The sequence below is a fragment of the Felis catus genome, chromosome D4 (assembly GCF_018350175.1).
Source record: "Felis catus isolate Fca126 chromosome D4, F.catus_Fca126_mat1.0, whole genome shotgun sequence".
Classification (NCBI taxonomy): Eukaryota; Metazoa; Chordata; class Mammalia; order Carnivora; family Felidae; genus Felis; species Felis catus.
Genome location: NC_058380.1, coordinates 4970948 through 4996284, shown reverse-complemented (window position 1 = coordinate 4996284; position 25337 = coordinate 4970948). Strand labels below are relative to the sequence as shown.

Sequence of the window (25337 nt, the reverse complement as noted above, 5' to 3'; positions counted from 1 at the left end):
AATAAACATTAAAAAAAATCCTTTGAGGGGCGCCTGGGTGGCTCAGTCGGTTGAGCATCCGACTTCAGCTAAGGTCACAATCTCACAGTCCATGAGTTCGAGCCCTGCGTCAGGCTCTGGGCTGATGGCTCAGAGCCTGGAGCCTGCTTCCGATTCTGTGTCTTCCTCTCTCTCTGCCCCTCCCCGTTCATGCTCTGTCTCTCTCTGTCTCAAAAATAAATAAATGTTAAAAAAAAATAAAAAAAAAATCCTTTGAAAACGCATCAAACCAGATCTGGAACATTTATTTTACAGAAAGAAGAGAATAAATCTGGTATTGTTATTATTAGAGTTATAGCAGAACAGTAAAAGTTCTCCTTACCATCTATAGTAACGTGCACAACAAATCAACCTTCTTCATTTCCCAGGGCAATTCTTTTGTGGTCTATATTTGAGGCACAAATATAAACATCAAAGATTTTGAGGGGTGAACATTAAGTAAAGCTATTAAAATAAACTGGACAAATTTATCAATATTGAAAAGTTCAAAAGTCAAATTAGATACATATTCAGCATACATAAAAATGAAAAGAAACAGGATAAGAATAATTAATTTGCATTATTTTCCTTTCAGATTATAGAAGTAAAAATAAAACGACTTTTTCTCAGTAGAAAGATCACTATAATGTTTATGAATACTTGAATAAAGGATAATATTTAAGTAATGATACATTTTATAACTCGCTACAAGTAATTGTCTCATGCATGGAGAAATTTTGTAATTGAATTTGTTGGTGCTCTTGGCCGGAACCGGGGTCTATGTAAGAACACAGCCAGCACTCAAACCCCTAGTGCAAAGATAGCACTGGGAGCGAATGCCTTGAATACAAAGCACAGAACTTGGCATATATTAGCTCACCTGATACTCTTCGGAACTGAAAAGCAGGCATTATCTGCATTTAACGCGAGTATAGTACAAGTGGTGTTTGGGAAACGAAAGTATTCGTTTATTGAGTTTATTGATCTTGGCAGTTCATTCATTGATTCACTTATTTTTCATTTATTTATTGAGTATTGGGAATATAGATATGAAAGACGGTCTCCGCCCTCAAGGGAGGAGGTTCGCGGCTGCTACCCAGGGCCACGCTGCTGGTACGATACCCTTGGAGCCAGATGGGTTTGGGAACTTAGAACCGATCAGACTCGAGAAAGGTGTCCCTGTATATTAAAGAAACATCATTTTACACAGGACCTGGGGAACCATCATACAACCAAGTGTACTAATGCACTTGCAGAGTCGTAATGGGCAGGTGGGTTGGGGGAAAGGCCTCCAGCAGCCTCGGTCAGTCAGGTTTTGCCGACCAGTGGGCCGTGAATAAAGTTGTGGTTTCGGGTCTCCATCTGGAGATGGTGGTGGGGCGTGCGGACGCTCGGCAAGAACACCGTAAACCCATACCGATGAGTGCAGCTGTCTGGGCGGTTTTGGTCGGGGGCAGCCCGCTGTCCTAAGCCTCCTTCAGAACGTAGACTGAGTGGTCTCGGGAGTGACTTCTTCTGAGCGTCCCGTGCAAGTCGCCCAACACTCCCGCCCACTCACACTCGTCATGCCCGCTGCCCGCTGGGGTTGGCACAGAGAACCTACTGCTGGGCGCCGACAGCTGAGAAGCTGTGACCCGCAATGATTCGAGGGATGTCTCAGTTATGAGGAAGCAGAACTCCGGATGCCAGCTGTTGAACATCTTTCATCAAACTCACCGCTGGTGATGACACTTTCACTACCGTTACCCTCTTCCTGGTTAGTGGAATAACTGATGTGAGCATCAGCACCCAGGCCGACAGCGAAATGTCAGAATCACTGCTATTGTGATCCTCCTAAAAATACTCAGGAATCCGTCTGAATCATACTGGGCTTCAGCAGTGAAAATAGTTACCGTTTACTGAGTGTTGATTCTGTACCAGGAACTGCTCGAAGAAACGAACATATGTTAATTGATTTAATCCCCACGGAAAACTCAGCAGGTAGACACCACCCTTCTGTCCATTTCACAGGTGAGAAGACAGGCCCAGCAGGGGAAATTGCGGGCAGTCTGCTGCCAGAACCCCGGCTCTGAGCCTCTCTGCTTCTTCGATTCTAGACACAGCTTTGCACCTTTTGATAAGTGTCTTAATTGCAATCAGGCAATGGGTCTTAATTGCAGTCATCATAATCAATGTTGACATTATGCAGCATTCAGGGATCCTTTGTTGTTAAGTCACAAATACTCAGAAGTACTTTGCTTTCCTGGCTGCTATGTGCCCATGACTTACATCATTACCAGCAAATGGCAAGGAAAATTTAAATTTAAAAATGTATACTTAGCCTAGCAGAACTCAAAACTTATAGGTAGAATTTCCTTTGTAAGCATTAATTAAGCAGCAGTGGCATAATTCCCACATCATAGGTCAGTGCCCAACTATCAGGTGTTTGTAGGGTTTCCGGGTGGCTGGGTAGAGTCTAGATAGATTTCTACCCCCCGACGAAGGAACTAGGAACATCTTTGTGCAGCCTTTGTTAACTACAAGAGTCACGGGCTGACTGTAACCACTGGGGTCACAAGAGGACAGCAGGCCTTTGCTTCCGCTGTCACTTTATAGGTAAAGAATCACTTCCAGAATCACTTGAATTTTTTATATGAATTTTAAGCAGCAGGGTGTTTATTTTTTAAGAGATTGCAAAAACGCATTCCTCCTTGATTTTTTTAATTTTGTACTCTTGGTTTGAATTTGAATTGACTTCAAAAGGTTGCCTCAGAGGAAACTATCTTACAAAGTGCCTCTGGTTTCAGAAGCCATGCATTCATGCTACTGCACGATGAACTGTTGTTGGTCACGATGACCTTGAAGGTCAGGGTCATCCTTCTTTCTGTCACTATTCTTTCCCTCTTCGCTCACACTCTCAATACCACCCTGCTTTGTAAGCTTCTGTTTTCAGCTATAAACCTGCATCTGTCCTGTTACCTTCCAATAGAATGAATGGGCCCCCCGGGAACATTTGCGTTTTAAGGCACAGATTTAACTGTAGGATGAAAAGACTGTGGCTTATGTAAAAAGCTCTTTACATTAACCCCGAATAGAAATAGGGGGATAGGTTTTTTGTGGCAGGTGGAAGGTAGGAAAGGGGCCGTGGTTCCCCAGCACTTCTGAAATCCCAGCCTCCAGTGACCTTGAGCAGCACAAGGAGGTTTGCCCCCTATAGACAACAGGCAGGAAGGGAGTGAAACCAGATGCACAGTCGAGAGATCCGATGGCAGCATGCGTGTTTACTTTAACGATGCGGGGCACTTCCTCTCTCCTTACAGGAATAAAATCGGAAGGCCAGACAGAACTGACAGAAAACACTCCATCCCTGAAAGAAAAGCAGGATGCTGAAAGTGAGTAGACTCTCCTGAAAGTGAGTAAGACAATATAGAAACATAATCACCAATTGTAATTTCATCGATTTTCTATATTCTTTTCTGTAGTAACAGAGTAATCAGAATATTGTATCAGCAGGGCTTGGCCGGCAGCATATCATTAAAAAACCCAAGCAAACTGCAGGCTGACCCCAGTTCAGGCAGTCCTCATGGACTAGAATGGGAGTGCCTGACTGAGTCCAAAGCCACAGCCTAGAATAAGGGCCACGTGTCCTCAGATCAGCTATCATCTATCATATGATAGATTTGTTAAATGTTACTAAGGTACACTTGACATAGAATAAATGGCACATATTTAAAACGGACGTATTAGAAAAGTTTTGATCTACGTATACACCCGTGAAACCATCACAATGGACATAATGAACGTGTCCGTCACCCAAAAATGTTTCCTGGGACTGCTTTGTAATCAATCCCTCCCCTTCCCCAAGTAACCACATTAGATGAGTTTGAATTTCCTAGCATTTTGTATAAATGGAAACATACGATATGTATTTTTTTCTGTCCGGTTGCTTTTTCTCAGCATCATTATCTTGAGATTCCTTCGTGTTGTTGCATAGATAAATGCATTTCTTTTCATTGGTGAATAATATTCCATTGTGTGGATATGCCACAGCGTATCCATTCACCCAGTAATGGATGAATTTGGGTTGTTTCAAGTTGGGGCTATTTTACCTAAAGCTGCTATGCATGGGTATGTATATCTTTCATGGGTGTATGATTTCCATTGGGGAAACACCTGGCAACAAAGAAACTGGAAGATACAGTAAGTGTGCATTTAATTTCCAAGGAACTGCCAAACTCTTTTCCAAAGTGGTTACTCGGTTTACAAAGCAGCGTATGAACGTTCCACATCCTCACATCCTCCCAACACTGGAAATGGGAATTTTAGCCTTTCTTGTGGCTGTGTAGTGATATCTCATGGTTGTTTCATTTGGATTTCCCTATCTATTAATGGTGTTGAGCATCTGTTCGCGTGCTTACTTGCCATACGTGTATCTTCCTTGTTGAAGGACCTTCTCAGATCTTTTGCCCATCTTTTGAAAATGATGCTGTTTGTTCTCTTCTTATTGGGTTTTAAGAATTGTTTCTGCATTTTGGATTAAGTCCCGGTCTGGTATTTGATTTGCCCCCACTCGGCAGCTTCTGTGACGCTCCTAACAGTGTATTTCAGGGAGCTACAGCTTTGAATTTTGATAAAGTCCAGTTTATCAATTGTTTTCTGTGTTGTGCTTTGGTGTCATATCCGAGAATTCTTTGTCTTATCCAAGATCAGAAGGGTTTTCTCCTGTGTTGGCTTCTGGTACTTGATAGTTTTAAGTGTTACACTTGGCTCTATGATCTATTTTGAGTTAACTTTTGTATATGGTAAAACATACGGACTGAGGTTGATTTTTTTGCATGCAAATATCTAAAATTCCAGTACCATGGACTGGACCAGGACCACCTGACTGACTCCAAAGCCACTGCTAGAATAAAGGCCAGGTGCCCTCAAAGCAGCTCATTTGATAGATTTTTTTAAATGTTACTAAGGTATACTTGACGTATAATAAACTGCACGTATTTAATTTTTTATGTTTTTATTTTTGAGAGAGAGAGAGACAGACAGAGTGTGAGCAGGGGAGGGGCAGAGAGAGAGGGAGACACAGAATCTGAAGCAGGCTTCAGACTCTGAGCCATCAGAACAGAGCCTGATGCGGGGCTCGAACCCATGAACCACAAGATCATGACCTGAGCTCAAGTCGGACACTCAACTGACTTAGCCACCCAAAGCACCCCTAAACTGTACATATTTAAAGTGGACAATTACAACTTGTACCAAATGTTGTATATAGTTGACCCTTGAACAATGTGGGGGTTGGGGCACTGACCATCCCTCTGCAGTCAGAGGTCCATGTGTAACTTTTGGGGTGCCTGGGTGGCTCAGTCGGTTAAGTGTCCGACTTCAGCTCAGGTCACGATCTCACGGTCCGTGAGCGAGCCCCGCGTCGGGCTCTGGGCTGATGGCTCAGAGCCTGGAGCCTGCTTCTGATTCTGTGTCTCCCTCTCTCTCTGCCCCTCCCCCGTTCATGCTCTGTCTCTCTGTCTCAAAAATAAATAAACATTAAAAAAAAAAAAAGAAATCCATGTGTAACTTTTAACTTCCTCAAAACTTAATTATGAGTCGCCTGCTGTTGATTAGAAGCCTTAACTGATAACTTAAATAGTAGATTAATACATATTTTGTATTGTATACGTATTATATACTATATTTGTACAGTAAAATAAGCCAGAGAAAAGAAAACGTTGTTAAAATCATAAGGAAAAGAAAATACATTTATAGTATACTGTACTGTGTTCATCAAAAAAAATTTGCCTGTGAGTGGACCTGTGCAGTTCAAACCCATGTTGTTATGAGATCAGTTGTCTGTTAATAGATTAGAAAATCCAGAAATATATACATAAATCTATTACATCTATATGTGTACATACGTTTTTGTGTATTTGCAAATATATTTTGTATAGATGTTATAAATATTTTATATATGTATATATTTTTGGATTTGTTCTTTTTGTCAAAGTTGTTTTGTCTCTTCTAACCCTTTTGCATTTCCCTGTGACTTTTATTTTATTTTTTTTTTAATTTTTTTTTCAACGTTTATTTATTTTTGGGACAGAGAGAGACAGAGCATGAACGGGGGAGGGGCAGAAAGAGAGGGAGACACAGAATCGGAACCAGGCTCCAGGCTCTGAGCCATCAGCCCAGAGCCTGACGCGGGGCTCGAACTCACGGACTGCGAGATCGTGACCTGGCTGAAGTCGGACGCTTAACCTACTGCGCCACCCAGGCGCCCCTCCCTGTGACTTTTAGAATTAACTTGTCAATTTCTACAAAAAATGAAAAAGCCTGCTGGGATTTTGATTAAGATTGTGTTGAAACTAGGGGCGCCTGGGTGGCTCAGTCGGTTAAGCGTCTGACTTCGGCTCAGGTCATGATCTCACCGTTAGTGCGTTCGAGCCCCACATGGGGCTCTGGGCTGACAGCTCAGAGCCTAGGGCTGCCTGGAATTCCTGTCCCCTTCTCTCTGTGCCCCTCCCCGGCTAGTGCTCTGTGTCTCTCTCAAAAACAAATAGACATTACACAAAATTAAAATTAAGTTAAAAAATAAAATTCAATTAAAATTTTTTTATAAAAGACTATGTTGAAACTATAGATCAGTTTTGGAAACACACATTTTAAAATACTGACTTTTCCAATGCACGAACACAGTGACTCTCCATTTATTTAGGTCTTTGTTAGTTTTTTAATCAATATTTTATAGTTTCAGTGTACAAGTCTTGCACATCTTTTGTCACATTGATTCCTAACTTTTAATCTGTTTTGATGCTTTTGCAAATGGTATTGCTTATTTAATTTCAATTTCTGATTACTTGTTGCTAGTATAAAGAAGAACAATTCCTTTTTATGTGTTGATCATATATCCTGCAAACTGGATAAATTCATTTATTCCAATAGCTTTTTTTGTAAATTGCATTGGATTTTCTTCCTAGATGTTCATTTTGTCTATGAATAACGTTGCATCCTTCTTTCCAACACGGATGTGTTTTTATTTCTTTTTCTTCCCTGGCTAGGATTTCCAGCACAAGGTTAAATCAGGGTCGTGGAAGCAAACGTCCTTGTCTTCCTTCTGATCTTAGAGAGAAAGCATTGAGTCTTTTGCCACTAATTATGATGGTAACAGTAGGATTTTCATAGATGCCCTTTATCAGGATGAGGAAGCTCCCTTCTAAGAGTTCATCAAGAATAAGTATGTGATTTTGTCAGTTGTGTTCACTGTGTGTATTGACGTGACCTTTTTTCATTTGTGGATATAGTAAATTACATTGATTTTGGAATGTTAACCCAGCCTTCCTGAGATATACCACACTTGCTCATGATGAGATGTAATTTTTACATAACATTGGATTTGATTTACTAACATTTTGGAAATACTTTTGCAACTAAGTTCGCAAAGAATATTGGTTTGTGCTTTTTTATCATTTTTTAAATTTTATTTCATCATGATGTAGTCTTTAATCCCCATCACCTATTTCCCCAATCCCCCCACCCACAACCCCTCTGATTACCATCAGTGTGTTCTCTATAGTTAAGAGTCAGTTTCTTGGTTTCTCTGTCTCTTGTTTTTCCTTTGCTCATTGTTTTGTTTCTTAAATTCCACATATGCTATTTGTCTTTATCGGACTGAACTTATTTTGCTTCACATTATACTCTCTAGCTCTATCCGTGTTGCAAATGGCAAGATTCCATTCCTTTTATGGGTCAATAATATTCCACTTACATACATTTATATATATATGTATTATATATTTTTATATATGTATTATATATATTTATATATATCACATCTTCTTTATATTCTTTATGTATATTTATATTTATATTAAAATATATTATATATTATTCCATTAAATATATATGTATATAAATATATGTATATAAATACATGTATATAAATGTATGTATATAAATATATGTATATGTACATAAATATATATATCCCCCACATCTTCTTTATCCATTTATCTGTCAGTGGATACTTGCACTGCTTCCATACTTTGGCTAATTGTAAATAATGCTGCAATAAACATAGGGGTGCATGTAGCCCTTTCAATAAGTATTTTTGGGTAAATACCCACTACTGCAATTACTGGATTGTAGGTTAGTTCTATTTTACAATTTTGAGGAACCTCCAAACTGTTTTCCACAGTGGCTGCACTAGTTTGCATTCCCATCAACAGCGTAAGACAGTTCCTTTTTCCCAGCTCCTCACCAACATTTATTGTCTCTTGTGTTTTTTATTTTAGCCATTCTCACAGGTGTGAGATAGTTTTGATTTGCATTTCCCTGATGATGAGTGATGTTGAGCCATCTTTTCATGTGTCTGTTGGCCATCTGGATGTCTTCTTTGGAGAAATGTCTGTTCATGTCTTCTGCCCATTTTTAATTGGATTATTTGACTTAGGGGTATTGAGTTGTATCAACTCTTTATATATTTTGGACACTAACCCTTTATTGGATGTGTCATTTGCAAATATCTTCTATTCAGTAAATTGCCTTTTAGTTTTGTTGATTGTTTCCTTAGCTATGCCCAAACTTTATTTTGATGTAGTCCCAATAGTTTATTTTTGCCTTTATTTCCTTTGCCTCAGGAGATATTTCTAGAAAAAAGTTGACTATAGCTGATAGAGAAATTATTGCCTATGCTCTCTTCAAGGACTTTTATGGTTTCAGGTCTCACGTTGAGGACTTTAATTCATTTTGAGTTTATTTTTACAGATGGTGAAAGAAAGTGATCCTCTTTCATTCTTTAGCATGTGGCTGTCCAGTTTTCCCGACACCATTTGTGGAAGAGATAGTCTTTTTCCTGTTGTATACTCATTCCTCCTTTGTCATAGATTAATTTGCCATATAATTATAGGTTTATTTGGGGGTTTTCTGTTCTATTGTCTTATGTGTCTGTTTGTATGCTAGTACCATACTGTTTGAATTACTGTTGCTTTGTAATATAACTTGAAATCTGGAATTGTGATACTTCCCAGTTTTTTCTTTTTCAAGATTTCTTGGGCTATTTGAGGTCTTTTGTGGTTCCATACAAATTGTAGGATTATTTGTTCTAGTTCTGTGAAAAATGCTGTTGGTATTTTGACAGGGATTGTATTAAATCTGTAGATTGCTTTGGGCAGTATAGACATTAACCATATTTGTTCTTCAATCCAAGAGCATCCATTATCTTTCCATTTTTTTGCATTGTCTTGAATTTCTTTCCTCAGTGTTTTATAAGAGTACAAGTATTCTACCTCTTTGGTTAACTTTATTCCTAGATATTTTATTGGTTTTAGTGCAGTTGTAAATGGGATTGCTTTCTTAATTTCACTTTCTACTGCTTCGTTAATAGTGTGTAGGAATGCAAAAGATTTCTGTTTATTAATTTTGTATCCTTTGACTTTACTGGATTCATTTATCGGTTCTAGTAGTTTTCTGGTGGAGTCTTTAGGGTTTTCTATATATAGTATCTTGTCTTCTGGAAATAGTGAGAGTTTCACTTCTTCCTTCCCAGTTTGGATGCCTTTTATTTCTTTATGCTGTCTAATTGCTGTGGCTAGAAATTCCAGTAGTGTGTGGAATAAAAGTGGTGAGAGTGGACATCCTTGTCTTGTTCATGACCTTCAGGGATAGGCTTTCAGTTTTTACCATTGAGTATGGTGTTGGCTGTGGGTTTTTCATGTAAGGCCTTTATTCTGTTGAGATATGTTCCCTCTAGATCTACTTTGCAGAAGGTTTTTATCATGAATGGGCATTGTACTTTGTCAAATGCTTTCTCTGCATCTATTAAAATGATCATATGGTTTTTATTCTTTCTGTTAGTGATGTGACAATTCACATTGATTGTTTTGCAAATATTGAACCACCCTTGCATCCAGGAAATAAATCCTACTTGATCGTGGTGTGTGATTTTTTTTTTAATGGATTATTGGATTTGGTGTGCTAACATTTTGTTGAAGGATTTTGCATCTATATTCATGAGAGATACTGGCCTGCAATTCTCTTTCTCGTGGTGTCTTTATCTGGTTTTGGTATCAGGGTGATGCTGGCCTCATAATGAATTTGAAAGTTTTCCTTCCTCTTGTATTTTTTGGAATAGTTTGAGAAGAAAGTTTTGTGCTTTTCTTGTCTGGCTTTAAAATCAAGGTAGTGCAGGACCCATAGAATGAGCTGGGAAGTGGTTCCTGCTCTTCAGTTTCCTGGAAAATCTCATGTAGAATTGGCATTATATGTTTCTTGTATATTTGATTTTTTGACAATACCTCATGGTTTGCCTGGGTGGCTTAGTCAGTTAAGCGTCTGACTTTGGCTCAGGTCATGATCTCACAATTTGTGGGTTTGAGCCCTGCATCAGGCTCTGTCCTGACAGCTTGGAACCTGGAGCCTGCTTTGAATTCTGCGTCTTCCTCTCTCTCTGCCCTTCCCCTGCTCATGCTCAATGTCTCTCTCTCAAAAGTAACATTAAAATTTTTTTTAATAAAATACCTCAGTAAAACTGTTTGGAGTTGGAATTTTTTCTTTGTGGGACAGTGTTTAATTAGAACTCAATTACTGCGGTGCCTGGGTGGCTCAGTCAGTTAAGCATCCAACTCTTGATCTCGGCTCAGGTCATGATCTCACAGTTCGTGGGTTTGAGCCCCACATGGGGCTCTGCGCTGACAGCGTGGAGCCTGTTTGGGATTCTCTCTCTCTCTCCCTCTCTCTCTCTCTCTCTGTCCCTCCCTGGCTCATGTGTGTGCCCTCTCTCTCTCTCAAAAAAAAAAATTAAACTAAAATTAAATTAAATTATAAATAAATAAATAAATAAATAAATAAATAAATAAAATATACTTTAAAAAAACTCAGTTACTTAATAGACCAGGCTTCCAGTATGGCTGGTTGGAACAGGTGCTGTTTTCTCGAATTCTTCAGGTAGTCTTTCACTGGCCTCTAATAGTTTCCTCACAAGCATGTACTGATCAGCAATCTGCTGACTCCTTGAATGAGATCCTCTATAGATCCCTGGAGATTTCTCTCTCTCTGTCTCTCTCTTTTTCAACTCCATGTCTTCAACTCTAGGAGTCTACCTGGCTCTGCCTGGGATTCCACTTCCTGTGTCAGGTACTAGAAACTCTCACAAGGCAGTAACTTGAGGCAAATATAGAGATTGCTTCATTGGTTTCCATTTTTTCAGGGATCACTGCCTTTTTTTTTTTTTTAATTTTTTTTTCAACTTTTATTCATTTTTGGGACAGAGAGAGACAGAGCATGAACGGGGGAGGGGCAGAGAGAGAGAGGGAGACACAGAATCGGAAACAGGCTCCAGGCTCTGAGCCATCAGCCCAGAGCCTGACGCGGGGCTCGAACTCCCGGACCGCGAGATCATGACCTGGCTGAAGTCGGACGCTTAACCGACTGCGCCACCCAGGCGCCCCGGGGATCACTGCCTTTTGCTGTCTGATGTCCAGCACCTTAAATCAATTTCTTGGTTATTTCAGAGCGAAAGTTAAAAGTGGTCCCTGCTACTCCATTCATTCATTTTTTTTTTTTTAAGTGATCTCTACACCCAATATGGGCTCAAACTCCCAATCCCGAGACCGAGTCACATGCTCTTCCGACTGAGCCAGCCAGGCATCCCAAGCCCCTGTTACTACATTTGGGTTGAAAGTAGAAGCCTGTTTGATCCAGCTCACTTGATGATATTCTACTGCTTCAACATCGGCAACTGACTTAGGTCTCTTCCCCAACGTGCTCATTCTCCATTGTAACCTTACTGCCGTTGCCCCTTCTTATTCTTGTTGACTTAAAAGCCCAGTACCATCTGTCATTGTTACTCTTTTCTTCGTTTTCCTTTTCCTGTCACTCACTGTGTCCTGTGAGATCACCTTAGTAGTATTTCATGTACCCATCTCTCCTTTTGTAATTCCTGCAGCCGCCACCTTCGTGCAGACACTCACTCAATCTGAACACTGGACAATTGCAAAGTGGACTTGTCAACTCCAGCACTGCTTTCATTTCCCGTCCCCAACATCACACACACACACACACACACACACACACACACACACACAATCTTATATATATAAAAAAATCTGCCAGACTAATCTTCTAAAGCCACCTTCAAGATTATCTGGTTTTCTGCGCCAGTTATTCAAGGTACTATCAAATTTCTGACAAGGGTGACATTAACTAGTGTGAAGAATATAGACCAGAGTTTCTGAGTAAGGAATCAAAATAAGACAGGACGAATATAGAGACCCGCACAATCTGTGATAAGGGGAGCATTCAGGCTGAGCATTGTCATCATGGTGCAAGTGACACCTGGAGCCACAGGAAGTGATGGGATCATCTGGGGTGTATGCAGAGCGGGAGGAGAAAAGGCCAAGGACAGATAATCAGATACACTAAGGGGAATGTGTAGAGGGGCTTAAAAGATTCAGAACAGGAAGGAAGGAGGAGAGAACAATTGATTGCATTTCTTTCAACAAGCTATACTTGCGACACGTTCACTGATTCAGTATTATTTAATAATAAACACTTAAAGAGACATATGCAAAAATGGCAGAGAAAGGATCTCTGAAGATTGTCTTATTCATAAAAAAGAAAAAACAGGGCACCTGGGTGGCTCAGTCGGTTAAGCGTCTGACTTCAGCTCAGGTCATGATCTCGCAGTTCGTGAGTTCAAGCCCCGCGTCAGGTCTGTGCTGTGCTGACACCTCAGAGCCTGGAGCCTGCTTCAGATTCTGTGTCTCCCTCTCTTTCTGCCCCTCCTAGCTTGCTCTCTCTCTCTCTCTCTCTCTCTGTCTCTCTCTCTCTCTCAAAAATAAACATTAAGAAAAAAGAGAGAGAGATAAAACTGGTAAAATTCATCAAAATCAACTTTTTCATAACTGTAAATTAACTAAAATTCGTGTCAATCTGAAGGGGCTTTCCTCAAGGAATACAGCTAAATCTTGGTAGGAATCAGGAATTTTGTGGTGGTTTAACTTGCCCTAGTCCCATGCTCCATATTCCAACTCCTCAGTAGCCTTGAAGGATAGCATTCTGCATTGATGGAGCGTCCTAGAAACCAGTGGACTTGAGGGAGCAGAAAAGAGGAGGAGGAATGAGAAAGCAACTGGTGTATTCGACTTAATTCAGAGCTCTCCAAGTTTGAAAAATCTATCGCCAAGGGCCACCTACAGAAAACAACTGCATGGAAGCATTTTAACTGCACAACTGCCTAGGCACTGTTTAACAATTGCAGAGTGGGTGGGGGGGAGATTAACCAAAAACCCTAGAGCAAAAAAATAAGAACCGAGATGTCCATAAGGGTCTTTGAAAAGTTCTGACGTACTGCTAGGAATCTAGATGTACATGCACATGTACAGGGCTGTGATCATTCCTAGCGCTGTGCATATACTCAGGAAAGACCTGAGAAGGCCATAAGGTCTCACTGCTGGCTGACTTTGGTATGTAGATTAATTGTACATCATATTTGGGAAGTTTTCAGCCGTTATGTCTTCCATGGTTCTTGAGCACTTGCACAAGTAAAAGTGAAGGCTAAGACAGTGTTGCCAACTGCCTGGCTGAGTATTGAAGGAGTGCCCCAGTTTGCACACAGAATCCTTCAGCAAAGTCTGGGATCCAGGTGTTTATTAAAAAATCTCTGCACAATCCCTAGCTGACTACTAAGCTAACAAAGTAGAGACTAGAGACTTCAGTGACCACACGTGACAAAGAATACTTTGCAGATTGGTTCAGAAAAGTCACTACAGAAACAAACAAAAATTACAAGTAACAACAACAAATCCTGGAGAGGAGGTGGAATTTGATTACCAGAGTTGCCGGTTTAATTATCTGAAATGTCCAGTTTTTAAGAAAAAAAAAAATACAAGACATGCAAAGAAACACAAAAGTGGGACCCAATACAAGGGAAAAACACAACCAGTGGAAACCGTCCCCCAGGAAATTCAGATGTTGAATTTACCAGACAGAGATTTAATTCAACTATTTTAAATGTGTTTGATGACCTAAAGGAAACCATGTATAAAGAACTAAAGAAAATTATGAGAATGATGTCTTACCAAATAGAAAATATCAATAAGAAATTCAAAATTACAAAAAAAAAAAAAAACAAATAGAAATTCTGAAGTTGAAGAATAAAATAAGTCAATGAAAAATTCACTAGAGGGGCTCAAAAATAGATTTGAGTAGGTGGAAGACAAAAATCACTGAACTTGAAGATAGGCCAATTCATACCATCCAATCTAAGAAGAAAAGAATGAAGAAAAATGAACAGGTTCTCAGAGGCCTGTGGGACACCAAATACGATACTAAGATACACATAATGGGAATCCCAATGTAAGAGGAGAGACAAAAGGGGACAGGAAGCATAATTGGATGTATATCTCAATTCAGTAACCTAACTTTGCACCTTAATAAACTAGTAAAAGAAGGAAAAATTAAACCTGGAATAAGCAGAAGGAAGGAAATAACAAAGAATAGAGCTGAAGTCAGTAAAATACAATAGAAAAGGAAGAAAATCAAGAAAACCAAAAGTTGTTTCTTTAAAGGATTAACAAAATTGGCAAACCTTTAGGTAAACCAAGAAAACAATGCGAGAAGATTTAAGTTACGAAAACCAGAAATGAAAGAGAGAACATAACCAACTGACCTTTCAGAAACTAAAAGAAGTATCAGGGAATACTATGAAAAATCACTTTCAAAAAAAAAAAAAAAGGAAAGAAAAGAAAATCTAAAAGAATAGAAAAATTCCTAGAAAACGCAAAGTATTAACGGTAACTCAAGATATGGAAAATCTGAATAGATTTATAACAAGTAGAGACGGAGATAGTAACCAATAACTTTCCCGGGCACCTGGGTGGCTCAGTCATTAAACATCTGACTTCGGCTCAGGTCGTGATCTCACAGTTCGTGAGTTCGAGTCCCATATCAGGTGAACTCGAGCCCTGCTTCAGATGAACTTGTGCCCCGCTTTGGGTAAAACACGAGCCCTGGGTGAGCCCCACTTCTCTCTCTCTCTGCCCCTTGATCACTTGCACCCCCCCCCCAAAATCCCATAAATAAAAGCTCAAGGCCAGATGGCTTCATTAGTGAATTCTACCAAACATATTTAATACCAATCCTTCATGAACTCTTCCCAAAAAATAAGAAGAAAGAGTACTTTCCAGCTCATTTGGAGGCCATTATTACTCTAATACCAAAACCAGGCAAAAATATCCCAATAAAAGAAAACTACAGACCAATATTCTGTATTAACATGGATGCAAAACTCTTCAATAAATTCTAGCAAATCCAATCCAGCAGAAAGTAAAAAGGATTATGCACCATAACCAAGTGGGATTTATCCCAGGAATAGGTTCTACAGAAACTTTGTCCCAGGTAAGTTCTTTATAAAAAGATCACTCAATTTAATACATTTAGTAAAGGGGAAAAAACTATGTGATCCCCTCAATAGACAAAACGAAACATGTGATTCCACTTATATGAAGAACTGGAGCAGCAAGTCCATAGAGACAGACGCAGATTAGCGGTTGCCAGGGGCTCGGGGCAAGGGAGAACGTGGAACGACTGCGAACGCATGTATGGTTTCTTTTTGGCATGATGAAAATATTCTAAATTAGATTGTGGCGATGGTTGTACAACCTTGTCACAATACACAAGTGAATTGCACACTTTAAAATGGTGAAATGTATGGCATGTGAATTACATCTCACTAGAAAGACTGTCTGGTTTTGAGATTCTATTTCTTTTCTTGGCGCGCGCACACACACACACACACACACAGAAAATAACGTTTGACTAAAAAACCTCTTACGTCAGGCTCTGTGCTGACAGTTCAGGGCCTGGAACCTGCTTTGGATTCTGTGTCTCCCTCTCTCTCTGCTCCTACCCCGCTCGTGCTCTGTCTGTCTCTCCTTCAAAAATAAACTCCTACCCCGTCTCTCCTTCAAAAATAAACGTCTCTGTCTCTCCTTCAAAAATAAACGTTAAAACAACAACAACAACAACAAAACAAACCTCTTACAAGTATGCATTGAATTATAGTCCATGCCTTAGAGGTGGTGATGCAAACTTTAGGCAAAATCTTCTATTTTGAAGTTTGCATGGCAATGGAGAAAATCCGCAGCTTTAACGTAAAGCAATGTAACTAACAACACTGTTTAAGAAAATATCAGAAGTCACTTTTATTCACATTTTCTTATAAAAAAAGAATGCTCTTTCAAAGCTTACCTCATGTCAGTCACTTGGCTCACGACAACGTTGGATTTTGAGTCTTTCTCTTCATCCGTGTTATACAGAAAGTTTGAAGTCACAAACTGTGGTCAGTGCTCTCTGCCATCCTTTTTTCACCCCTGCTTTCTTTGGGATATTTAGTTTTGATTTAAAACAAACAAACAAAAACAATCTCAGTTGAAACATCAAATACTATCCAGTTACTACACGTAAAATTAAAAAATAAATCTGTGTTCTAAATCTGTCACCTATTAAAGATGGGGAGCAAAGTTGTATAACATAATTGAAGTTTTAAAAAACAAGGCAATTCCTTCGAAGATTCAAAATCTCGGGGCCCCTGGGTGGCTCAGTCGGTTGAGCGGCCGACTTCGGCTCAGGTCATGATCTCGCAGTCCGTGAGTTCAAGCCCCGCGTCGGGCTCTGTGCTGACAGCTCAGAGCCAGGAGCCTGTTTCAGATTCTGTGTCTCCCTCTCTCTGACCCTCCCCCGTTCATGCTCTGTCTCTCTCTGTCTCAAAAATAAATAAATGTTTAAAAAAAAAACAAAATCTCTTGTGAGAATAAGATTGACACCATTTCAACTAACACTAGCAATTTATTCAAATAATTTCTTCCTCTCCGGTAACATGAAATTCAAATACGGTAACTCCATGCCTCAAATTCAACTCAGATTTTCAATATTTCTCAAAGAGATTATTTCATTTTTGGTCTCATAGGTGGTTATTGCTGACTGGAATTCAAAGTTACTTCATTAGTAGGGATTTCAATATTTGTTCATCACAAGGTAAGGTTTGAACAGTAAACTTTGGTGCATTTAAAAATTTGGAGCAACACCTGGGTGGCTCAGTCGGCTAAGCATCTGACTCTTGATCTCTGTTCAGGTCATGATGTCACAGTTGGTGAGATCGAGCCCCGAGTCAGGCTCTGTGCTGACAGTGGGAAGCCTGCTTGGGATCCTCTCTCTCTCCCTCCCTCTCTCCCCCTCTCTCTCTGCCCCTGACCCACTCGCTCATGCGCGCGCACTCTCGCTCTTTCTCTCTCAAAATAAACAAACGTTTAAAAAAATAACAAAAATATCCTATTGGGGAACAGCTAAATTTTGTTCTGAAACTATCTTCTCAAGATGGTACAATAATGTTCAAGTGCATATAATTTATATCGTATAACTGCGATAAATATTATATTATATATATATATATATTTCTTACAAATGTGCTCACAGTGTGAGATGATTAATGATTTTTTTAAGAGTTCATCTAAACCCAAAATATTGACGCCTACCCAGACATGGCCTTCTGTTGCCATGCCTTCCTGTGGGTCTAGACAGAGAGCCCCTTTCTTCTGCTGAGAAGGCACTGGACAGCCCTGTGGAGCTTCTGCTATACAGGTTGTGTGACGGGAGACCCGCATGCTTTTGGAAGGGAATAAAGAGACCTGACAGCGGTGGGTAGAACGGTTGTACCCCCTGGCCCTCCGCTGCAGTGCTCTCTGCTCTTGTAGCGGTCACAATGCTAAAAACTACATTTCCCAGACTCCCTTGCAACTGAGTTTTGGTGGTGATGGAAGTCCCACCAACCAGAGGGCTTTCTGTGAGACCAAGCGCAGGAAGCGGAGTACACGCTTTGCTGCGGGACCTTGAGGTCACAGCTGCCGGGGTGGCGTCCCGGATCCCGCGGGAGCCTTCTTTGTTCCGTGGGTGGTGGCCGGATTCTGCAGACTCTGCAGTCGCGGGGGCTTCCTGACCCCGGCAGAAGGAGCAGGTCCTGGGAGCGGCAGCAGCGGTGGCCGCTTCCTGATTTGTCCTCTTTTTCCGGGCTCAGCAGAGCCCCAGCCACCCTGAGCGCTCAGCCCAGAGCCTGCCTCTGCAGCCCCGGAAGGATCCCCTGAGCACCGAATGCTCCACTTTTAGCCCCATTTGGTTTAATGCACTGGGTTGCGTTTATGGTTAAGGTGGCCCTGACTGTGGCCGCGCTGAGGGCAGGAAAGCTGTCCCGCTCAGCGCTGCGTCCGGGGTGAGCACTCCACGGGACTGGCTAGGAAGCCGGCAGGCACAGAGTCCGCTCTCTAGAGTGAGGAGTGAGGGGTCGATGGGCGCAGGGACCCACTGGGTGATGTTTCCAGAAGAACGTTGCTCCCCTCCGGTAACAGTCACACTGTGGATGAAATGAGTACAGTAAGGCAGCCAGCGCCCGAGCATTCCATTCCGGTCGCATAAGCTAGTGACCTGGGTCCTCCTGCTATCCTAGTGCTTCTTAGTAAACACGCTTGGGAGCAGGACTCCCAAGGACAGCATTCACACAGGCTGTCAGGGGCTGACGTCCTTCGGAGTTACACGGTGCCACGTTCCCCCCAAACATGCCCGCTAGCCATGGGCCAATCTTTCCAATATGCAACAGAGTCAGAGTTGTTGAGTGAAGGGATCGCTTTACCGCCATGCTTCTACGATGCAAAGAGAACACATTTTTTTGCCAAATAACTTACTGCAATGGACTGAATGTCTGCGTCCCTCCCCCCGCCCCAAATTCCTATGTTGGGGGCGTTAGGAGGTGGGGCCTTTGGGACAGCTCAGGTCTCGAGGGTGGAGCCCTCGGGAGCAGGATTAGTGCCCTTGTAATAGAGGCCCCTTATAACACAGGCCCCGGGCCTGTGAGGGCACACCCAAAAGTCAGCATTCTGCCCCCCTGAAGGGAGCTCTCGACCCCGACCGTGGCCGACGCCCTCATCTCGCACTGCCAGCCTGGGAGAAATACATCTGTGTTTATAAGCCACCCGGTCTGCGTGCCGTGCGGGGGAAGCTGCTGCAACTAACATCCTTAAACGTGAGGATCCCAGCCCTGGCCCCGCATAGCCCTTCCTCGGGTCTTACCGCCACAGGCCCAGCCTTGTCCTGTCAAGCCCTCCATCAGAGACGTGCGCTGGTGACACTTGGTGGGAGCAGTGAAGGACGTATGAAAAACCGGTGGCTCTTACTCTGCAAAACAGAGAGCGGACATGCACTGAAGGTTCCCCTCACTTCGAAGAGGGGAATCCGGTGACTCCTTCCTCCCTCCTTGCCCAAAATACCATTTGATGTACAAAGAAAAGCAGCTCCCCCACCTGCTCACCAGAATTTAAGATTCTTGCCCCCTAATTACTTCAGGATTAGGAAATACTGAGCAGGAGATCGGAAACATTACCCAAGAAGAGGAAGATGGGAAGGAGGAGAGGGAGTTATTTCATCCGTGATCACATGTTCATTAACACTGTTTGCAACCAAGTAGATCAGGCCTGTCTTTGATTTGTGCCCGTATATCCTGAACCTTGGAAAGGTGCTCTCTAGACTGATAAATTCTTCAAATGATCCCTTAACAATGGATGGAGCGAGAATTGCCTTGTGTACATACTTTTATTTGGGGTGGGGGGAAGTCAAAAAATAACATGTGTCTCCCTCTCTCTCTGCCACTCCGCCGCTCATACAAACTTTCTGTCTCTCTCTTTCTCTCAAATGTACATAAACATTAAAAAGTTTAAAAACAAATAAACTTTTCATATGAACTTATGAAAACGAATATAAAAGATTCCCTCTTAAAAATTTTAGATTACATGCATCGATGAATTAGCCTTATTTTAGCTTTCTTTTGTTTAAGAAGAGACTGTCTTCAGTCTAGAGAAACCACATGGTATCAGTTGATGCATAAGCATTTGACAACAACCAACATCCATTCACGACAAAACTCTCGTTGGACTAGAAATAGAAAGGACTCCCTTAATGTGATGAAAGGCATCTACGAAAAACACAAAGGCAAGCATTACCACTAAGGATAAAAAACTAAATGCTTTCACCTAAGAATTAAAACAAGGCAAGGATGACCACTACCGCTGTTCTATTCAACATTAAGCTGAAAATCCTAGCCAATGTGCCAGGCAGAAGAAGACAAGATAGGTATCCAGACTCGGAAAAAAATCAAACTGGCCTGTTTTCCAGTGACATGATTATCTGCATAGAAAATTCCAAGAAGATCAAAGGAAAGCAATCTTGAACTACTACGTTTGGTAATGTCACGTGGCACAAAGTCAACACAAAATTAATCACATTTCTACGTAGCACTAATGAATAATTAGAAGCTGATTTTTTTCTGAGACAATTTTTCAGAACAGTTTATGGTTCACAGAAAAACTGAGGGAAGTACAGAGATTTCCCATCTATTCCCTGTCCCCATATTTGCAAAGCCTCCCCAATTATCAACATCCCCCATCAGAATTATAATCGGTGAAACACTGACACATCACAATCACTCATAGTTCGCATTAGGGTTCACTCTTGGTGTTGTACATCCTGTGGGTTTGGACACACGTGTAGGCATGTATCCACCATTATGACATCATATAGAATATTTTCACAGCCTTCGTCTATTCATCCCTTCTCCCCCAAGCCACGGCAACCACTGATCTTTTCACTATACCCATGGTTTTGCCTTTTTCAAATGTCATATGGTTGGAATCATACAGTATGTAGCCTTTTCAGATCAACTGTCTTAATAATAATGTAACGCCTCTTCATGCCTTTTCATGGCTTGATAACCCATTTCTTGTTAGTAGTAAATACTGTTCCACTGTCTGGATGGACCACAGTTTATCCATCACCTATGGAAGGACATTTTGGTTGCTTCCGAGTCTTGGCAGTTATGAGTAAAGCTGCTGTAAACATACAGGTACATAATTGGATTTGGAGCTAAGTTTTCATTTTGTCTAGGTGAATATCGAGGGGTGCAGTTGCAAGCTTGCGTGGTAAGAATATGCTCAGCGGGGTGAGTAACTGCCAGGCTGTCCTCCAAAGTGGCTGTGCCATCTTCGCATTCTCACCGGCAGGGACGAGAGTTCTGGCTGCTGCACCGTCCTCCCCAGCATTTGGTATCGTCAGGGTGTTCCAGATTGGGGCCATCCGGATACGTGAGTGGCGGCGTCTCGTTTTAAAAAAAATTTTTTTAATGTTTTTTATTTATTTTTGAGACAGAGAGAGACAGAGCATGAACGGGGAGGGGCAGAGAGAGAGAGGGAGACACAGAATCGGAAGCAGGCTCCAAGCTCTGAGCCGTCAGCCCAGAGCCCGACGCGGGGCTCGAAATCACCGACCGCGAGATCGTGACCTGAGCCGAAGTCGGACGCTTAACCGACTGAGCCACCCAGGTGCCCCCGGCGTCTCCTTTTAATTCGCACTCCTCTGATGACATATGCTAGGAAACATCTTTTCATATGCTTATTTGCAACCTGTGTATCTTCTTCGTTGAAGTACCTGTTTCAGTCTTTGGCCGATTTTTATGTGTTTGTCTTCTCATTGTTGATTTCTTAAGGATTCTTTGTGTATTTTGGATACCAGTTTAAATGTGTCCCTTGCAAGTATTTTCTCCCCGTCTGTACATTGTCTTTGCATTCTCCTGATGCTATCTTTTACAGAAAAGTTTTTAATTTTTTTTTTTATAATTTTTTTTTCAACGTTTATTTATTTTTGGGACAGAGAGAGACAGAGCATGAACGGGGGAGGGGCAGAGAGAGAGAGAGACACAGAATCGGAAACAGGCTCCAGGCTCTGAGCCATCAGCCCAGAGCCTGACGCGGGGCTCGAACTCACAGACCGTGAGATCGTGACCTGGCTGAAGTCGGATGCTTAACCGACTGCGCCACCCAGGCGCCCCGAAAAGTTTTTAATTTTAATGGAGTCCAGCTTATCAATAATTTCTTTTGTGGATTGTGCCCTTCTCATCGTGTCTAAAAAGTCATTGCCAAACTCACAGTCATCTAGATTTCTAGATTTTCTTCTAGAATATCTTCTATGAATTTTATAGTTTTGCAGTTTACATGTATATCTGTGATCCATTTTGAGTTAATTTTTGGAAGACTAAAGCCTGTGTCTAGATAGAATAACATAAATTATCCCATATGAACATCAGAGAGAAAACAGACAGGAAAGATGAGACTCTTTCAAAAGATCTAACATCAGCGTCCCAGAAGGAAAGTATAAAGAGAATGAGGCTGAGAAAGTACTCAGAAAAATAATGGCTAGAAATTTCCTAAGCTTGGCAAAAGACAATAGATTCAAGAAGCTAAATTGAATTCCAAATAGGATAAACCCAAAGAAATGCAAGCCAAGACCCAGTGTAGTAAAACTTCTGAAAACTAAAGGCAAACCATCATCACCATCGTCGTCATCATGAAAGCAGCCAGAGACAAACAACGTATTAAAGTGGAACCTCCCAGGAGGTGCCTGGGGGGCTCAGTTGGTTAAGCATCTGACTTTTTGTAAAAAAAAAAAAAAAAAGTTAATGCTTATTTTTGAGAGAGAAAGAGAAAGAGAGAGAGAGAGAGAGTACAAGCAGGGGAGGGGCAGAAAGAGAAGAGACACAGAATCAGAAGCAGGCTTCAGGCTCTGAGCTGTCAGCACAGAGCCCGATGCGGGGCTCGAACTCATGAACCGTGAGATCATGACCTGAGCCGAAGTCAGATGCTTAACCTACTGAGCCCCCCAGGCACCCCAAGCATCTGATTTTTTATCTCAACTCAGGTTTCGATCTCCATGTCATGAGTTCAAGCCCTGCATTGGGCTCTACTCCCAGCGTGGAGCCTACTTTAAAAAATAATGATAAAGTGGAACACCCCCCCCCCGCAAAAAGTAAAGTGGAACCCTAAATGTATATTGCTAAATGAAGCCAATCTGAAAAAGCTGTGTGATTCCAACTGTATGACACCGGGTGAAAAGCAAAAGTCTGAAGATAGTAAAAAGATCAGTGGTTTCCAGCATGTCAAGTAGAGAGAGGGACAAAAGGAAAAATAGACAGAGACAGGAATTTTTAGGACAGTGAAACTGCACTGACATGGTACTGTAATTGTAGATACACCTCATCGTCCATTATCTATCTGAGTTGTACATCTATAAAATGTATAATCTAAAATGGGAACCTTAACTATGGACTTTAGTTAATGATCATGGCTCATTAATAGTAACAAATGCACCACACTAAGGTAAGTTGCTAATAATGGAGGAAACTAGGGGGTGGGAAGGGTGAGACAGGTAAGCGAGAACTTTGTACTGGCCACTAAGCGTTTCTGTGAATGTAAAACTATCCCAAAGTAAAGTCCATTACATTTTTGAGTGATTGGAAAATCAAGACAGTCTCAGAAACTCTGAGAGAATTTACCTACAGTATACCCAGGATAGCTCCAATAAGTTCTCTACACAGAAAGGAAATGAAGGAATCCAAATGAAGGAGGAACATGGGAAGAGTGAAAATATGGAAAAATACAAGAGTTTTTGAAATTATATTAGATGGTTGGAGCAAAAATTATAACACTGTCTAATGTTCCTCAGTGTATGTAGAGAAATATGTAACACAGTTACGTTACAAATGGGGATGAGTAGAAAGGAAAAAAAGGGAGGTGAGGTTTCCACCCTTCATTTGATCAGGAAAAAGGTTGTTGACACAGCATAGTAGTGAATTATATATACATAATAGAATATCTTAGATGAAGTGGATCAGTTTCTCCAAAAGTACACACTACCACAACTCATCCGATCTGAGATAAGTAATTTGAATAGCCTGATAAAGAAATTAAATTTATACCTTAAAAACTCCCAAAAAGAAGGACCCAGAATACCTTTATTGGAACGTTATAGCAAATGTTTATTTCAGGGAAGTAAAGGTCATTCAATTTTGAAAATCAATCAATGTAATCTATCATATTAACAAGCTAAAGAACAAAAAATTCATGATATAGTACGTTAATGCAGAAAAAGCATTTGCCAAAATTTAACATCCATTTGTGATAAAAACTCTCAGCAAACTAGGAAGACGGATGAACTTCTTCAACTTGATGAAAAGCTTCTACAAAAATCTTACAGCTAACATCATAATTAATTGTGAAAGATTGAATTATTTTCCCTTAAGGTAAGTACAAGAGATGTTCATTCTTGTCGCATAGTAGTAGAAGTACTATCCAGGGCAATAAGGTAAGAAAAGGAAATAAAATCACACAGATTAGGAAAGAAGGAACAAAACGATACCTATTTTCAGAGGACATGGTTGTTTATGTATGAAATTCCAAGGAATCTACACAAACAAAAACCTCCTGGAAATTAATAAGTGAGCTTAGCAAGTTCTCAAGTGGGATCAACATACAAAAATCAATTTTACTTCAACAATACTAGCAACAAATACATGAAAATTGAAGTTTAGAGTATAGTACCATCTACAATTGCTTTAAAAAAAAAGTAAACACTTAGATATAAATCTCACAAATCATTGGAGATATAAATCTCACAAACATGCATGTATAAACATTCCAAGGTAGGTGCCTAGGTGCCTAACAATGGCATTCTAAATGCCATTCTCCAGTAAAAGCAATCGGTGTTCTTTGAAGAAATGGCTGAATGCAGGGCTGGGGCCTCTGGTTCTGCCAGAGAGAAAGAAGGTGTCCGATGCATGACGAAGACGTAGCAGAAGGACACGGTGCCAAAGAAGGGGCTCACACGGACCACATCTATGACCATTTGAACATCGGAATAAATAATGACACTAGTGGATTATAAGCTACTGAATCAAAGAGGAAATCACGAGTCCATACAGATATAAATAAATTGAAAGTTTGGTGAGAAACAGGCTACTGAAACGGTTTCGGAGTACCTCTCTACAAAATACTTACCAATTACGAAGGAAAGGAGAGGCCTGGAAAATCCCACCTTAGTACAATGGTCAAAGCGAACATCCCGCCTGATGGGATGTGGTGAGAGACCCACAGCATCTGTGATATTCTCGTCCATGACCCATAACCTGCATAAAGCCACGAGGAAACTTTTTTTTTTTTTAATGAGGGGCATTCTACTCTACCCTGTCCTGTGGCTTTTGAGAGTCTCAAGGTCACAAAATCAAACCAAGGCTAAGGAACTGTGGCAGGTGGGAAGAGACTGAGGAGACATGACAAGGCCAGGCAAAGCAGCATTCGGAACCGGCTCCTCCTGCCGTGACGGACGCCACGGGGACAACCTGGATGGGGCCTTAGGTTCAGGTGGTAGTAATGCGTCACCGCAAGGGATGATGGCTGCGCTGTGTATACATACACACACACAAGAGAATA

General features: G+C 41.1%; 2 long non-coding RNA genes across 3 annotated transcripts in view; one reads left to right on the top strand and one right to left on the bottom strand.

The window, feature by feature from the left end:
- The window catches only part of LOC123381796, an 82213-nt gene that overhangs the window by 15217 nt on the left and 41659 nt on the right, over nucleotides 1-25337 (top strand). The window contains exon 2 of one of the 2 annotated variants that reach the window (XR_006589239.1): nucleotides 3318-3389. This is a non-coding gene — a long non-coding RNA (uncharacterized LOC123381796). Of the gene's footprint in view, nucleotides 1-3317; nucleotides 5096-25337 lie in introns of those variants that run through there. The other variant, XR_006589240.1, reaches the window with a different exon arrangement.
- LOC109493682 lies at nucleotides 963-20575 on the bottom strand. Its single transcript, XR_002147988.3, has 5 exons — nucleotides 20495-20575; nucleotides 19099-19203; nucleotides 17514-18671; nucleotides 16231-16359; nucleotides 963-3364 (listed from the first exon to the last, which is right to left on the bottom strand). It is a non-coding gene; the product is annotated as an uncharacterized LOC109493682 (long non-coding RNA).